The sequence below is a fragment of the Centropristis striata genome, chromosome 7 (assembly GCF_030273125.1).
Source record: "Centropristis striata isolate RG_2023a ecotype Rhode Island chromosome 7, C.striata_1.0, whole genome shotgun sequence".
NCBI lineage: Eukaryota > Metazoa > Chordata > Actinopteri > Perciformes > Serranidae > Centropristis > Centropristis striata.
In genome coordinates, this window is record NC_081523.1 from 1348853 (window position 1) to 1366290 (window position 17438).

Consider the following 17438-nt stretch of genomic DNA (forward strand, 5'->3'; position numbering starts at 1 on the left):
TGTGTGTTTTTTTAGTCATTTTGAGTATTTTTTTTGGTAATTTTGTGTCTTTTTTTGGTAATTTTGTGTATTTCTGTATCTTTTTTGGTAATTTTGTGTATTTTTGTGTCTTTTTTGGGCATTTTGTGTCTTTTGTTGTGTCTTTTTTAGTTATTTTGTGTCTTTTTTAGTCATTTTGTGTCTTCTTCTGTGTGTTTTTTGGTCAAATTGTCTCCTCATTTGTTTCTTTTTTGGTCATTGTGTGTCTTTTTTAGCCATTTTGTGTCTTTTTGCATCTTTTTTGGGTAATTTTGTGTATTTTTCTGCTAATTTTGTGTCTTTTCTTGTTTTTAATTTTAATTTAATGTTATTTCATTGTTGCCCAGACCTCCTGTGTAACATGACTGGACTCATATTCCACATTTGCGTTTCCTCGCCCGGCGTTCTCCTGAAATAACTGTACAGCCTCTCTGACACACAGTCTAATCATCTTACAGGAGTCCTAAATCTTTATCAGCATATATACTATACTGGGCTTTAAATTCACAGGGAGCTGACGGAAAACAGCATCAAGATAAATCTCGGAAAATCCCGACGCTCCGAGCTTCCTAATCCTCCACCTGCATCCTGCACAGCAGCCCTCCGCCTGCTGGGAACCAGGGCTTTAGTGCTAATGCTCTCAGAAATACAATGCATAAAATCAAGTGTCAACTCGAACAAGCTGTTGTGAGTGCGGCCGGCCGGCAGCCCTCGCGATCCGGCCGCCTCCAGGTTAGACCGAGTCGCAGCGTTTTGATCCTAAATTTTTTAGAGACAACTGTGCAAACGGGGAGAAGTGGAGGCCAGACGGGGTTTCGGGGGGCAACAGCTGCTGGAGTCGCTCGCTGGCTGCCAGAGAAACTTTATCGGGGAAGTGGAGGTTGAGATTTCACGGCGGCTAAGCCTCCGCCATCAAATTGCGAAAACAGAACCTTGTGGCGCAGCTCAGGGCGGATTTGGAGAGTTTGCTTGGTGTTTTCTTGGCTCGGAGCGTTAATATAAAAATAGAAGAATCCAAAGACCTTCTGATGCTGCTGTCCTCATGTGCCTCTTTTATTACAATCAGAGTGGAAGAAGAACAAGAATTCCTCCTTTTAAACCCTCAAACTGCCCAACATCTAGTTTAACTTTAGTCATAAAAAAAACCTTCTAAATTAATTTCTCTCCTACAAACTGATCATCTTGTTTCTCTTTTGTATCCTATCACAAATAGGATACAAAAGAGAAACAAGATGATCAGTTTGTAGGAGAGAAATTAATTTAGAAGGTTTTTCTGCTGAAATGGAGAATATTTTACAGCGTATTCTTTAAACACGAGACATCTTCTGGTGATTCAGACGCTTCATTCTGCTCTTTTTTCTCGTTTCTGCTACTAAAAGTCTCAGAGTTTCTGTTCACACAATTATGTGATACCTTGATATGAAAGTTTAATGTGAGTTTTATATGAATGCCACTTTACCGTGTTGTGTGTGGAAGGTCCCTTTAGTTACTTTTTTTGGTCATTTTATGTCTTCTTTGGTGATTTTGTGTCTTTTTTAAAAATAATTTTGTGTCTTTTTTGGTCATTTTGTGTCTTTTATGGGTAATTTTGTCTTTTTTTTTGGTCATTTTGTGTCTTTCCTTGGTCATTTTGTGCCTTTTTTGTGTAAGTTTTTGTTAATTTTGTGTATTTTTTTGTTAATTTTGTGTCTTTTTTTGGTCATTTTGTGTCTTTTATGGGTAATTTTGTCTTATTTTTTGGTCATTTTGTGTCTTTTCTTGGTCATTTTGTGCCTTTTTTGTGTAATTTTTTGGTCATTTTGTGTCTTTTAAAAAAAATAATTTTGTGGGCCTTTTTTTTTGTAATTTTGTGTCTTTTTTTGGTCATTTTGTGTCTTTCTTTTTAGTAATTTTGCCTCCAGCGTCTCCTCGGTAATTCGAGTTTGAGACCCCTGGTTAAAAAGATTTCACTTTTTTTCACAGAGTAAACTCTTCAAATCAGGTTTTAACCTCGTTTCTGCCACTAAAAGTCTCACAAAATCATCTTGTGTTGACTGTTGACACCATTAAGTTTTATAATAAAGTCACATGACGCTGCTGCCGCCATCTAGTTTAACTTTAGTCATAAAAAACCTTCTAAATTAATTTCTCTCCTACAAACTGATCATCTTGTTTCTCTTTTGTATCCTATTTGTGAATCTCTTTCTGCTGAAATGGAGAATATTTTACAGCGTCTTCTTTAAGCTTCTTTAAACACGAGACATCTTCTGGTGATTCAGACGCTTCGTTCTGCTTCAGTCTGTCTTTTCATCGCCAAACTATGTTGTTTGTTCAACTATGGCAGCGTGTCGCTATATACTGGCTCCGTTTACATTACACGCCATGTATAAGCTGCTGCTGCACAGAGAGGAAACACTCTCACATAGAGACAAGAAATATATTTGTTATCTGCGTTAAAAGTTTGTTACAACTTTAAGGTTGACTTGTATTCTGCCCTGCAGAGTCTAACTGCAGTAACAAGCAAAGGGTTAAACTGAGAAAAACTGATTTAAACTTTTTTAAAGTGTTTTAACTGTCCAGCCAAATGAGTTATAGGTAGATAAGTGATATCTACCTTTAATACTGGTGGTAGAAAATACTTTTGAAATATCATTTAAACTTCATGAAGCTAAAACTCTCAACTGGAGCCAATATTTTAGGTAAAAACTCACCATATTCAACAGTTGAATAGATTGAAAAGCATGAAAAAGCTCACAATGTCAATCCTAAAAACAAGTCTGTGAAGAGGGGTTACTCACCCTGTGCAGAGGGGTTGCTTGGCCTGTGAAGAGGGGTTACTCGCCCTGTGAAGAGGGGTTACTCGCCCTGTGAAGAGGAGTTACTCGCCCTGTGTAGAGGGGTTACTCGCCCTGTGAAGAGGAGTTGCTTGGCCTGTGAAGAGGGGTTGCTTGGCCTGTGAAGAGGGGTTACTCGCCCTGTGAAGAGGGGTTACTCGCCCTGTGAAGAGGAGTTACTCGCCCTGTGTAGAGGGGTTACTCGCCCTGTGTAGAGGGGTTACTCACCCTGTGAAGAGGGGTTGCTTGGCCTGTGAAGAGGGGTTACTCGCCCTGTGAAGAGGGGTTACTCGCCCTGTGAAGAGGAGTTACTCGCCCTGTGTAGAGGGGTTACTCGCCCTGTGAAGAGGAGTTGCTTGGCCTGTGAAGAGGGGTTGCTTGGCCTGTGAAGAGGGGTTACTCGCCCTGTGAAGAGGGGTTACTCGCCCTGTGAAGAGGAGTTACTCGCCCTGTGTAGAGGGGTTACTCGCCCTGTGAAGAGGAGTTACTCGCCCTGTGAAGAGGGGTTACTCGCCCTGTGAAGAGGGGTTACTCGCCCTGTGAAGAGGGGTTACTCACCCTGTGAAGAGGGGTTACTCACCCTGTGAAGAGGGGTTGCTTGGCCTGTGAAGAGGGGTTACTCACCCTGTGAAGAGGGGTCGCTTGGCCTGTGAAGAGGGGTTACTCGCCCTGTGAAGAGGGGTTACTCGCCCTGTGAAGAGGAGTTACTCGCCCTGTGAAGAGGGGTTACTCGCCCTGTGAAGAGGGGTTACTCACCCTGTGAAGAGGGGTTACTCACCCTGTGAAGAGGGGTTGCTTGGCCTGTGAAGAGGGGTTACTCACCCTGTGAAGAGGGGTTGCTTGGCCTGTGAAGAGGGGTTACTCGCCCTGTGAAGAGGGGTTACTCGCCCTGTGAAGAGGAGTTACTCGCCCTGTGAAGAGGGGTTACTCACCCTGTGAAGAGGGGTTACTCGCCCTGTGAAGAGGGGTTACTCACCCTGTGAAGAGGGGTTGCTTGGCCTGTGAAGAGGGGTTACTCACCCTGTGAAGAGGGGTTGCTTGGCCTGTGAAGAGGGGTTACTCGCCCTGTGAAGAGGGGTTACTCACCCTGTGAAGAGGGGTTACTCGCCCTGTGAAGAGGGGTTACTCACCCTGTGAAGAGGGGTTGCTTGGCCTGTGAAGAGGGGTTGCTTGGCCTGTGAAGAGGGGTTACTCGCCCTGTGAAGAGGGGTTACTCGCCCTGTGAAGAGGAGTTACTCGCCCTGTGTAGAGGGGTTACTCGCCCTGTGAAGAGGGGTTACTCGCCCTGTGAAGAGGGGTTACTCACCCTGTGAAGAGGGGTTACTCACCCTGTGAAGAGGGGTTGCTTGGCCTGTGAAGAGGGGTTACTCACCCTGTGAAGAGGGGTTGCTTGGCCTGTGAAGAGGGGTTACTCGCCCTGTGAAGAGGGGTTACTCACCCTGTGAAGAGGAGTTACTCGCCCTGTGAAGAGGGGTTACTCACCCTGTGAAGAGGGGTTACTCACCCTGTGAAGAGGGGTTGCTTGGCCTGTGAAGAGGGGTTACTCACCCTGTGAAGAGGGGTTGCTTGGCCTGTGAAGAGGGGTTACTCGCCCTGTGAAGAGGGGTTACTCGCCCTGTGAAGAGGAGTTACTCGCCCTGTGAAGAGGGGTTACTCACCCTGTGAAGAGGGGTTACTCGCCCTGTGAAGAGGGGTTACTCACCCTGTGAAGAGGGGTTGCTTGGCCTGTGAAGAGGGGTTGCTTGGCCTGTGAAGAGGGGTTACTCACCCTGTGAAGAGGGGTTGCTTGGCCTGTGAAGAGGGGTTACTCGCCCTGTGAAGAGGGGTTACTCACCCTGTGAAGAGGGGTTACTCGCCCTGTGAAGAGGGGTTGCTTGGCCTGTGAAGAGGGGTTACTCACCCTGTGAAGAGGGGTTGCTTGGCCTGTGAAGAGGGGTTGCTTGGCCTGTGAAGAGGGGTTACTCGCCCTGTGAAGAGGGGTTACTCGCCCTGTGAAGAGGAGTTACTCGCCCTGTGTAGAGGGGTTACTCGCCCTGTGAAGAGGAGTTACTCGCCCTGTGAAGAGGAGTTACTCGCCCTGTGAAGAGGGGTTACTCACCCTGTGAAGAGGGGTTACTCGCCTTGTGAAGAGGGGTTACTCGCCTTGTGAAGAGGAGTTACTCGTCCTGTGAAGAGGGGTTACTCGCCCCGTGAAGAGGGGTTATTCGCCCTGTGTAGAGGGGTTACTCGCCCTGTGTAGAGGGGTTACTCGCCCTGTGTAGAGGGGTTACTCGCCTTGTGAAGAGGGGTTACTCACAATGTGAAGAGGGGTTACTCGCCCTGTGAAGAGGGGTTACTCACCCTGTGAAGAGGGGTTACTCACCCTGTGTAGAGGGGTTATTCGCCCCGTGAAGAGGGGTTACTCACCCTGTAAAGAGGGGTTATTCACCATGTGAAGAGGGGTTATTCGCCCTGTGAAGAGGGGTTACTCACCCTGTGAAGAGAGGTTACTCACCCTGTGAAGAGGGGTTACTCACCTGTTATTTCTGTTACAAAAAGACACATGTTGTTAAAATAAGCACATGAAGCTATGGTCAGTAGGTAAATTATACTTTAAACAACATAATGAAGATACTATTGATAGATAGAAGAATAAAATACTTGTTTAGCTTCATGTTTTCAGCCTCAGACAGACAGAAACTCTGACTGTGGTCACCTCCTGATGAGTCTTCTGCTCTTTGTTTCCTGTCTGTTATTTACTGATTACAAACATTTTACTGAAAAACAGCTGCAAGAAACTCAAACAGCTGATAAATCGACTGAGTCACTCTGATTTTAGAGTTCCTGAAGCTTTAAACTGCTGATTCTGCATAAACAAACACTTCCTCTGTGTGTCATTGGGACCACAGACAGTAATCTGATTACTGTGTTTCAGCTGCTGATCTGGTTTATTATTTATTTTGTGTGCTTGCTTGCAAAAGCACACTAACTACTATTCACCGGGACTATTTTTATTATTATTATTTTTAATCTTCCGTTTCTTCCGTGTCATTTTTCGGTCGACTACTCCTCCCAGAGTTTTGGCCGCACATACACAAAAAAGGTATCAAATCGACCGGCTCGCCCATGACAAGTGTGCTATGACTTTTATAAGGGTTTCGACATACGGTTTTCAAATTATTGGGCAAAAACACGTCAAAAAATCCCCCCAATGTAACCCTATGGAGAGTCTAGAGTGGGGAAGTCATCAAACAGAGTGTAGAGGGAGAGAAAGAATTGTCAAAAAATAAATTTGAAAACTGCGCTCCAGGCCGCAAATTTCACTCTACAGAAATAATTTATACATAGAAACGTAGGAAAATTTGTCCTCTCACTCACAATCCTCTGGTAAAGCTGTCAGAGTTATAGTTTGGGCGCAGGACGCACAGATGCTCAAACAAAATGCACCAACTGCCGCATCGGCTCCCATATTAAAAATGAAGGAAGATTTCTCAAAAAAAAAAATTTAACAGTTTTTTAAAATCGCTCTAACAAAGCTATTTTTTCATTTTTCTTAAAAAAAAACATATGTAGATGTTCAGGAAGAACTCAGGACGCTCAAAGTGAAGTCGGATCAATGATAGGTATTATGGTTTTGCCGAAAATGCTTTCTGTTCGAGGCCAGAATTTCAAGTTTGTCGACCTCTGTCTGCTCACTTTGATGGAACTGTCTCCATCGTCAGTTAATTTCAGTTGATTGCTCTGCTCTGATTGGTCGACTCCACCTGGCCACGTGGTTGCTTAGCTACCAAAGCCCCCCCTCCTCCAACACAGACATTCTAACTGATAACTGTCAGTTTACTCTAAGTAAACAGACATGGCTTTCTTCATAAAACACGAGACCTTATAACTTGACCATACATTGTCCAATCTGCCTCAAACTTGTCATGCATGATGATGGTTCATCACTTTTCAGTTCTACATAACAATTATTCATAAATTCCCGCCCTTTTTATTAGCCACGCCCCCTTTTACTAACTAATGAACCGTTTGTCCTAGAAACTTGTATAAGATGTCAGATTACTCAGCATAGAGTCCGTTTAACTGGTGATTGATAACCCCGCCCCTTTTGATAAGCCACGCCCATTTTACTAACGAGTGAACCGTTTGTCCTAGAGACTTGTATGAGGTGTGAGTGTACTCAGCAGAAAGTCCCTGTTTAATCCGTGCCCCTTTTGATAAGCCACGAGAGTCACGGTCCAGAGGCAAGCACACAATCAAAATTTCTTTAGGAATTTTCTAGTTATTATTATTATTCATCCTGTAAAAACTGACAGGACAATTCTGCTGTACGACCTCTGAAATACTCTATTAGTGTTTTATTAGTTACAATATTAGTGGATGTAGAAGTTCATGAAATGCGTCTCTATGATTATAGTCATGTTTAACTCCTAAATATTAAATACTATAAGCTCTGTGTGATTACTTTTTGATATTCAGAGTACTAAACCTGACTCCTAAAAGGATAAACATGCACTCAAATATCAACTTTTCAACAAATAATTGAATAAATAAACCCTGAATTTAACCACTTGTAACTGACATTTCTCATCATAAACATTATAATTCCTTTTTATTTTATGGGATCTTTTTGTTTAGGAGCATTTAAGGTGAGTTTTCATGGGAAAATAACTTGTTTATGTTCAGTAAAATAAGATCTGAAGAAAAATAAGGATATTTCTGGTCCTACATGCAAAGAAACATCTTTTAATGACTTTATTATAAAACATAATGCATGAACAGACAACACAAGATGATTTTTTGAGACTTTTAGCAGCAGAAACGAGATTAAAACCTGATTTTTAGAGTTTATTCTGTGTAAAAAGTGTTAAAAACTCATATTATCATATAATAGTATTGCAATTTGTACTGACTACAGTTAACCACTTGTAACTGACATTTCTCATTATAAACATTACAATTCCTTTTTATTTCATGGGATCTTTTTCTTTAGGAGCAGGAAAAAACCTGTTTATGCTCAGTAATATAAGGTATGAAAGGGGAAAAAGGATAATTTTGGTCCTACATGCAAAGAAACATCTTTTAATTACTTTATTATAAAACATAATTTCATTAACGGACAACACAAGATGATATTTTGAGCCTTTTAGTGGCAGAAACGAGATCAAAACCTGATTTTAACCTGCATGAGGAGAGTTCAATCAATGAAAAAGTGAGATATTTTTAACTAAATTACATTTTAAATCCGTGTATTGTTGCAATTTGTACTGATTACATTTAAGTTACTACATTTAACCACTTTTAACTGACATTTCTCATGATAAACCTCCTCTGCTTTGAATTCCTTTTTATTTCATGGGATCTCTGTTTTTTTATACAACATGCTTTTCCCATATGTGACTCAGCTTTGTGTTTTCTTTTAAGTTAACAGCTAAATAAATAAATAAGTGTTTTCATGGAAGGAAAAAGCCTTTTTATGCTCAGTAATATAAGGTATGAAGGGAAAAAAAGGATAATTTTGGTCCTACATGCAAAGTAACATCTTTATGTGACTTTATTATAAAACATAATTGTGTGAACGGACAACACAAGATGATTTTTTGAGAATTTTAGTGGCAGAAATTAGATCAAATCCTGATTTTAAGAGTTCACACTGTGAAAAAAAACATTTAAATACTTGTGTATATAGATTTAAGGTGAGTTTTCATGGGGAAAAAAACCTGTTTATGCTCAGTAATATAAGATATGAAGGGGGGAAAAGGATAATTTTGGTCCATGACTGACATAATTGTGTGAACAAGTCAAAATAAAATGATATTTTGAGCTTTTTAGTGGCAAAAAATGAGATCAAATCCTGATTTTAACCTGCAGGAGAGCAGAGTTTCTGTGCAAAAAAGTGAGATTTTGTGACGAATAAACACGGATACAGCTTCCTCTCTCACTTCCAACATGGAGGAGAGGTTAGTGCATGCACACACACACACACACACACACACACACACACACACGCACACACACACACACACACACACACACTCAGCAGGCGTGTGGTCGCAGCATGCTAACGTGGATAAAGCAGAAGGTGTACGAGTGCATATTTTTACAAAATGCAAGACCTGATTTTTGGGGCGATGAAGATCTCGGAGGGATGCACAGTGTGTGTGTGTGTGTGTGTGTGTGTGTGTGTGTGTGTGTGTGTGTGTGCCTCCGGTGACTGACTTCACAGGGGAGAGGCTGCACACTGTCCACTCTCTGTCCACACACACTCTGTATAATCACGTTCCCTGTCGGGCCCTATAAATCTGTGAGGGCCCAATTAAAGATCGCCTTTAGCTGTCCACCCCTACCAGCACACACACACACACACACACACACACACACACACACACACACACACACACACACACACACACACACGTGTTAAAGAGAGAAAGAAAAACACAGAAACACTGTTTTGTTTTTCATTGAATGTATATTTGACACAACAGACAGTTGCAGTGTGTTCATCGCTGCTGGATGCTTTAATTTATCTCTTTTGGACATGTTTTGGCTTTTAGGGTCATTTTGTGACCAAAAGAAGATGTAAAAAGACACAAAAAGACCAAAAAAAGACACAAAAGACCAAAAAAAGACACAAAAAAGACAAAAAAAGACCAAAAGAAGAAAAAAAAGACCAAAAGAAGACACAAAAAAAGACCAAAAAGACCAAAAGAAGACAATGAAAAGACACAAAAAAACACAAAAAGACCAAAAGAAGACAATGAAAAGACACAAAAAGACCAAAAAAAGACACAAAAAGACCAAAAGAAGAAACAGAAAATACATGAAAACGACACAAAAGACACAAAAAAGACCAAAAGAAGACACAAAAAAAGACAAAAAAGACACAAAAAAAGACACAAAAAGACACAAAAAGACACTGAAGACACAAAAAAGACACAAAAAAAGACAAAAAGACCAAAAGAAGACACAGAAAAGACACAAAAAAGTCACAAAAATATGTAAAATCACACACACACACACACACACACACACACACACACACACACACACACACGTGTTAAAGTGATAAAGAAACAGACAGAAACACTGTTTTATTTGTCTCATTGAATGTGTATTTGACAGACAGTTGCAGTGTAGAACAGGATCAATATAAAAACAGTGTAAAACTCATTAAAAGCGTTTTCTGGCTGCGGCTCACACAACAGGATTATAAAAGGCTGCAGGAAAGACTAAAACTGTACATTTATAAAGATAATAACAAAAAAAATGATAAATTACAATTCGTTTTTGCACCTTAAATGAGCCGATAATGACGCAGGAAGCAGGAAGTCGTGCATGCAAATGAAAAAAAAATTCAGTCCAAAATGTGAAAGAAATTAAAAAAATATCAACAATTGTGATGATAATGCTACTTTGTTTTTAGTTGGAGTGAAACAAATATTAACTAGTTGCATTAGCATGAATATTAGTCATATATTGGCTCTTTATGTGTCATTATTAAGCACTTTTTAATGTCTTTTTCTGCATTAACTAATCCCACAATAAGCTCATTATTATTTCTACTAGTAACACTTGGAGTTTAATGGTTTGTTTGATGGAAAATATGAATATTTTAAGTGTTTTTGAGGCAGAATAACTATTATTTAGTACTTTAGTACCTTAAAAAAGAGCCATTTCGGGAATATAATGATAGTAATTCATCTACAACAACTTCCTTACCTAGTAAATAGTTATAATGACTTAAAAAGAGCCAATATGCAACTAATATTCATGCTAATAAACATCTAGTTATTGGTGAATATGTGCACCTTATAATAAAGTGTTTTATTCCCTTTTACTCCAAAAAAAAGCTTATAAAATGTGATGATTTCTTAGTTGAGAAACTTTGCTTAAAATAAAGAAAATGACATCATAATACATTTTTTAAAAAACTTTTGGTGTTTAAATTACATAAAAAACAAGCTGATTGTTCGAGTGCAGGAATATAAAAATACTTTTTTCCATGAAATGCTTAAAATAAGGACGACGTCACTACTGGAAGACTTTTTGGGTCATTTTACATCCTTTTTTAGTCATTTTGTGTCTTTTTTTGTCATTTTTGGTTAGTTTTTACATCTTTATTTTGTAATTTTACATCTTTTTTTGGTCATTTTGTGTCTTTTTTTTGTCATTTTACATCTTTTTTTTGTCATTTTACATCTTTTTGGGGGTCATTTTGAGTCTTTTTTGGTCCAAAGTCGTATTATTTATATGCAGAAAAAAGATCCAGATTGAAGATGTCACTACTGGAAGTCTTTTTGGGTCATTTTACATCCTTTTTTGATCATTTTATTGTTTTGTCATTTCTGCTTAGTTTTACATATTTCTTTTGTAATTTTAAATCTTTTTTTTGTCATTTTGTGTGTTTTTTAGTAATTTTACATGTTTTTTGTCATTTTACAACTTTTTTTTGTCATTTTACATCTTTTTGGGGGTATTTTGAGTCTTTTTTGGTCCAAAGTCGTATTATTTATATGCAGAAAAAAGATGTCTCAGTCTGTCTGCAAGACAACGATGCATGAGTGTAAAAAGCGTTTAAGGATCCATAAACAGCAGCTCAGCCCGAGGATGTGAGGATGTTTTTTTAAGATTTATTAAATTAAGATTATTGAATCTAGAAAAAAGCATGTTGAACACTTTGAATAAGGACGACGTCACTACTGGAATTCTTTTTGGGTCATTTTACATCCTTTTTTTGATCATTTTGTTTTTTTGTGTGTCATTTTTGGTTAGTTTTACATATTTCTTTTGTAATTTTACATCTTTTTTTGGTCATTTTGTGTCTTTTTGGGGGTCATTTTGAGTCTTTTTTGGTCATTTTACATCCTGTTTTGATCATTTTGTTTTTTTGTGTGTCATTTTTGGTTAGTTTTACATATTTCTTTTGTAATTTTACATATTTTTTGGGTCATTTTGTGTCTTTTTTAGTCATTTCACATCTTTTTTGGGTCATTTTGTGTCTTTTTTTGTCATTTTACATCTTTTTGGGGGTAATTTTGAGTCGTTTTTGGTCCAAAGTCGTATTATTTATATGCAGAAAAAAGATCCAGATCTGCAGAACAGCGAAGCTGCCAGAGTGTAAAAAGCGTTTAAGGATCCATAAACAGCAGCTCGGCCCGAGGATGTGATGATGTGAGGAGGGAGGATTTGAAGGAGACAGAGGAAGGAAACAAAGGAATAATGAGGCTGGCGTGGCGCTCTGGTGGCGCCCCGACCTGCTCGCCGCTTCGCCCTGTTCCCCCTCAAACTTGATGCTTGTTGAACTTATTTTCAGTGTCATTTAATCAGCTTTTATCTTGTTTTTAGACACTTTTTTTGTCTTTCAAAAGCATTTTATATCACCAAACGAGCTCGTTTCAAGTATTTCTGCCTTATTTTAATGTTGCTACAAGCCATAATTTTTATTTTTGGACATCATTGGTTTTTCCAGTTTCTAGATATTTTTACTTATTTAAAGAATTCTTACGAAGAAACATTTACTATACTATTTACTATACACTTCAAATAAGGACGACGTCACTACTCAAAGTCTTTTTGGGTCATTTTACATCCTTTTTTGATCATTTTGTTTTTTTGTGTGTCATTTTTGGTTAGTTTTACATATTTATTTTGTAATTTTACATCTTTTATTGGTCATTTTGTGTCTTTTTTTGTCATTTTACATCTTTTTTTTGTCATTTTACATCTTTTTTGCAGAACAGCGATGCTGCAGAGTGTAAAAAGCGTTTAAGGATCCATAAACAGCAGCTCAGCCCGAGGATGTGAGGATGTGAGGATGTGAGGAGGGAGGATGTGAAGGAGACAGAGGGAGGAAACAAAGGAATAATGAGGCTGGCGTGGCGCTCTGGTGGCGCCCCGACCTGCTCGCCGCTTCGCCCTGTTCCCCCTCAAACTTGATGCTTGTTGAACTTATTTTTAGTGTCATGTGATAAGCTTCCCTGGCTGCACGGAGACGTGCCACTGACCCCGCCACTGGTCATTGTCTATACCGCTCCCCGTCAAACGCCGCCGCGCTTTGTCAGGTTTCCACTCCAATCTCCATCGGCGGCGTGAGGAACGCCATCCGAAGTGACTGGATCATTCCAGCCTTTTTCTTCAGCTGCTGCCCCCGCCCGCCCTCCCCCCCACGGTCTCCCCGCCCCCCCACGGTCTCCCCGCCGCCCGCCAACGCTGACATCGTTTGGGCTCGTCGTCATGACAGCACGCCTGACACGACCACGACACACACACGAGTATTAATACGCTGCTTTTTGGGGTGAATGTGGGGGGGCGGGGCGGGGGAAATCATTTCTGGAAATGAACAATACTTATCCGTCCATCGCATCCGTTGCTTTGGGTTTGTGTTCCGGACGCCGCCGCCGCGCTCTGACGCCGCCGCGCCCTCTTTCTCCTCCAGTAACGGGTCATCGGCTGTCAGCAGGCGTCAAGAACAGACAGACAGGTTCTCCACACGCTGCTGTGAGCTGCTGCCTTTCATTAAAATAATTAAACTTTGATATTACCACGACAACGATGACAACGCCACCGACAACGCCGAGTGGACCCGAGAAGCCTCAGAGCGCCAATATCTGCATTTTCATAAACATCTAGTTATTGGTGAATATGTGCACCTTAAAATAAAGTGTTGCAGATGTTTTATTGACCTTTTACTCCAGTAAAAAGCTGCAGTTTATAGTTATTCCAAAAGCTTATAAAATGTGATGATTTGCTTAAAATAAAGAAAATGTCATCAATATTTAATTTCTTTTAAACTTTTGGTGTTAAAAACAAGCTGATTGTTCCAGTGCAGGAATATAAAAATACTTTTTTTCATGAAATGCATGAATTTAAAAGCAGAAATGCAACACAGATCATTGTTAAATCTGCAACAATACACTGCAGAAAAAGGAAATGCATGTTCATATTCTTTAGTACTTTAGAAAGTAGTAATAATGATTTAAAAAGAGCCAATATGTAACTAATATTCATGCTCATAAACATCTAGTTATTGGTTGATATGTGCACCTTATAATAAAGAGTTGCAGATGTTTTATTACCTTTTACTCCAGTAAAAAGCTGCAATTTATAGTGATTTTACAGATTAGACATTTCTTCCAAAAGCTGATAAAATGTGATAATTTCTTAGTTGATATGTCATCAATATTTGATTTTTTGTTTTTTTACTTTTGGTGTTTAAATTACATTAAAAACAGGAATATAAATTTTTTTTTCATGAAATGCATGTTCATATTCTTTAGTACTTTGGTACCTTAGAAAGGATCCATACTGAGACTTCCTCACCTACTAATTAATAATAATGACTTAAAAAGAGCCAATATGCAATATAAAATATACTAATATTGATGCTAATAAACATCTAGTTATTGTTGAATATGTGCACCTTATAATAGTCGTGCATGCAAATGCAAAAAAAATTCAGTCCAAAATGTGAAAGACATTTAAAAAAATATCAACAATTGTGATGATAATGCTACTTTGTTTTTTAGTTGGAGTGAAACACATATTAACTAGTTGCATTTTGCACGTTTTAATGCCTTTTTCTGCATTAACTAATCCCACAATAAGATCATTATTATTTCTACTAGTAAGACTTGTAGTTTAATGGTTTGTTTGTTTGATGGAAAATATTAATATTTTATGTGTTATTGAGGCAGAATAACTATTCTTTAGTACTTTAATACCTTAGAAAGGATCCATACTGAGACTTCCTTACCTAATAAGTAGTAATAATGACTTAAAAAGATTTTTTACTTATTTAAAGAATTCTGACAGAGAAACATTTACTTCCTGCCCTGGCAGATAATTTGACTTGTTTTGCTCAATTCTAGTTATTTATTTCTTATTTTTTTGTCAGTTGTTTTTGTTTCCAGTGTAAAGTTCAATACTTTATATTAATGCACACATATTAACTAGCAAATAGTTGCTTATATGCATGAATGTTAGTAGAATATTGGCTCTTTATGTGTCATTATAAAACATTTTTTAATGCCTTTTTCTGCATAAATTAATCCCACAATAAGCTCATTATTATTTCTACTAGTAACACTTGTAGTTTAATGCTTTGTTTGATGGAAAATATCAATATTTTAAGTGTTATTGAGGCAGAATAACTATTCTTTAGTACTTTAGTACCTTAGAAAGATCCATACTGAGAATTCCTCACCTAAGACTTAAAAAGATTTTTTTACTTATTTAAAGAATTCTTACTAATAATTTGACTTGTTTCCAGCATGTTTTTGCTGAACTCTAGTTATTTATTTCTCATTTTTTGTCAGTTGGTTTAATATTCAACACTTTATATTAATGCACACATATTAACCAGCAAATAGTTGCTTATATGCATGAATATGATCATTAGTTTTTTCTAGTTTCTAGATATTTTTTGTACGTATTTAAAGAATTCTGACATAGAAAGATTGACTTCTTGCCCTGGCGTTCAATGTCAAAAGGCGTAAAAAAAAAAAAAGAAAAAAAAGACAGCCAGGTTCTTCACACGCTGCTGCTCGCTGTAGCCTTTAATTATTTTAATTAAACTTTGATATTCTGCTGCAGAGTGAATTTAGCGGCTCGTAACGCCTGAAGAGGAGCTGAGACTCAGTGTTTCTGCCTGTTTCTGCCTGTTTTTTCTGCCTTTTCAGCGCCAATATCTGCATTTTCATAAACATCTAGTTATTGGTGAATATGTGCACCTTATAATAAAGTGTTGCAGATGTTTTTATTCCTTTTTACTCCAGTAAAAAGCTGCAGTTTATAGTGATTTTACAGATGAGACATTTTTCTTCCAAAAGCTTATAAAATGTGATGATTTCTTAGTTGAGAAACTTTGCTTAAAATAAAGAAAATGTCATCAATATTTGATTTTTTTTAAACTTTTGGTGTTTAAATTACATTAAAAACAAGCTGATTGTTCCAGTGCAGTTTTTTCATGAAATGCATGAATTTAAAAGCAGAAATGCAACACAGATCATTGTTAAATCTGCAACAATACACTGCAGAAAAAGGAAATGCATGTTCATATTCTTTAGTACTTTAGAAAGGATCCATACTGAGACTTCCTCACCTACTAAGTAGTAATAATGACTTCAAAAGAGCCAATATGCAACTAATATCCATGCTAATAAACATCTAGTTATTGGTGAATATGTGCAGCTTATAATAAAGTGTTACAGATGTTTTTATTACCTTTTACTCCAGTAAAAAGCTGCAGTTTATAGATATTTTACAGATAATTTTAATGCTTTTTCTGCATTAATTAATCCCACAATAAGCTCATTATTATTTCCACTAGTAACACTTGCTTTATTTGATAGAAAATATTAATATTTTATGTGTTATTGAGGCAGAATAACTATCCTTTAGTAATTTAGTACGTTAGAAAGATCCATACTGAGAATTCCTCACCTACGACTTAAAATTTTACTACTAATTTGACTTGTTTCCAGCATGTTTTTGCTCAATTCTAGTTATTTATTTATTATTTTTTGTCAGTTGGTGTAATGTTCAACACTTTATATTAATGCACACATATTAACTAGCAAATAGTTGCTTATAGGCATGAATATTAGTCATATATTGGCTCTTTATGTGTCATTATAAAGCACTTTTTAATGTCTTTTTCTGCATTAACTAATCCCACAATAAGCTCATTATTATTTCTACTAGTAACTCTTGTAGTTTAATGGTTTGTTTGATGGAAAATATTAATATTTTAAGTGTTATTGAGGCAGAATAACTATTATTTAGTACTTTAGAGAGATCCTTACTGAGACTTCCTCACCTACGACTTAAATTTTTGTACTTATTTAAAGAATTCTTACAGGGAAACATTTTCTTACTTGTTTCCAGCATGTTTTTGCTTAATTCTAGTTATTTATTTCTCATTTTTTGTCAGTTGGTGTAATGTTCAACACTTTATATTAATGCACACATATTAACTAGCAAATAGTTGCTTATATGCATGAATGTGATCATTAGTTTTTTCCAGTTTCTAGATATTTTTGTGTACATATTTAAAGAATTCTTACAGAGAAACATTTACTTCCTGCCCTGGCAGATAATGTGACTTGTTTCCAGCATGTTTTTGCTCAATTCTAGTTATTTATTTCTCATTTTTTGTCAGTTGGTGTAACGTTCAACACTTTATATGAATGCACAGTGTTTCTGGCTGTTTTTTGTGGCAGCAGGCTGCAGCAGGAGCAGCCTGTCAGCATCCTGTCAGGCTCTTCCAGGCATCACTCCCTCAGACGGAGCTGCAGCTCGGCTGTCCCGCGGTCCGATAACGCTCTATTAATTTTCTCGTCCCGAGTGCATAATGAAAGGAAGGTGTCTTGCACAAAAAAAAAAAAAAAAAAAAGCTAAAACTACAGGCTGAAGTGTGTGTGTGCAGCTCCTTGGGGCGTCCTGTCCACGGCTCCTCATGCGTGTTAAAGTGACAGGATGAGGATGAGCCGGTCGCCGCCAGCGACCACGACTAGAGACGCTCTGACATGAGACACCGCCACGAGGCTAGACTAGTGCACCCGGGACCCGCTGGGATTATCCAGACCTCCACGCCAAAAGGCAAACAGCCCCGTCCTCCATCACTCC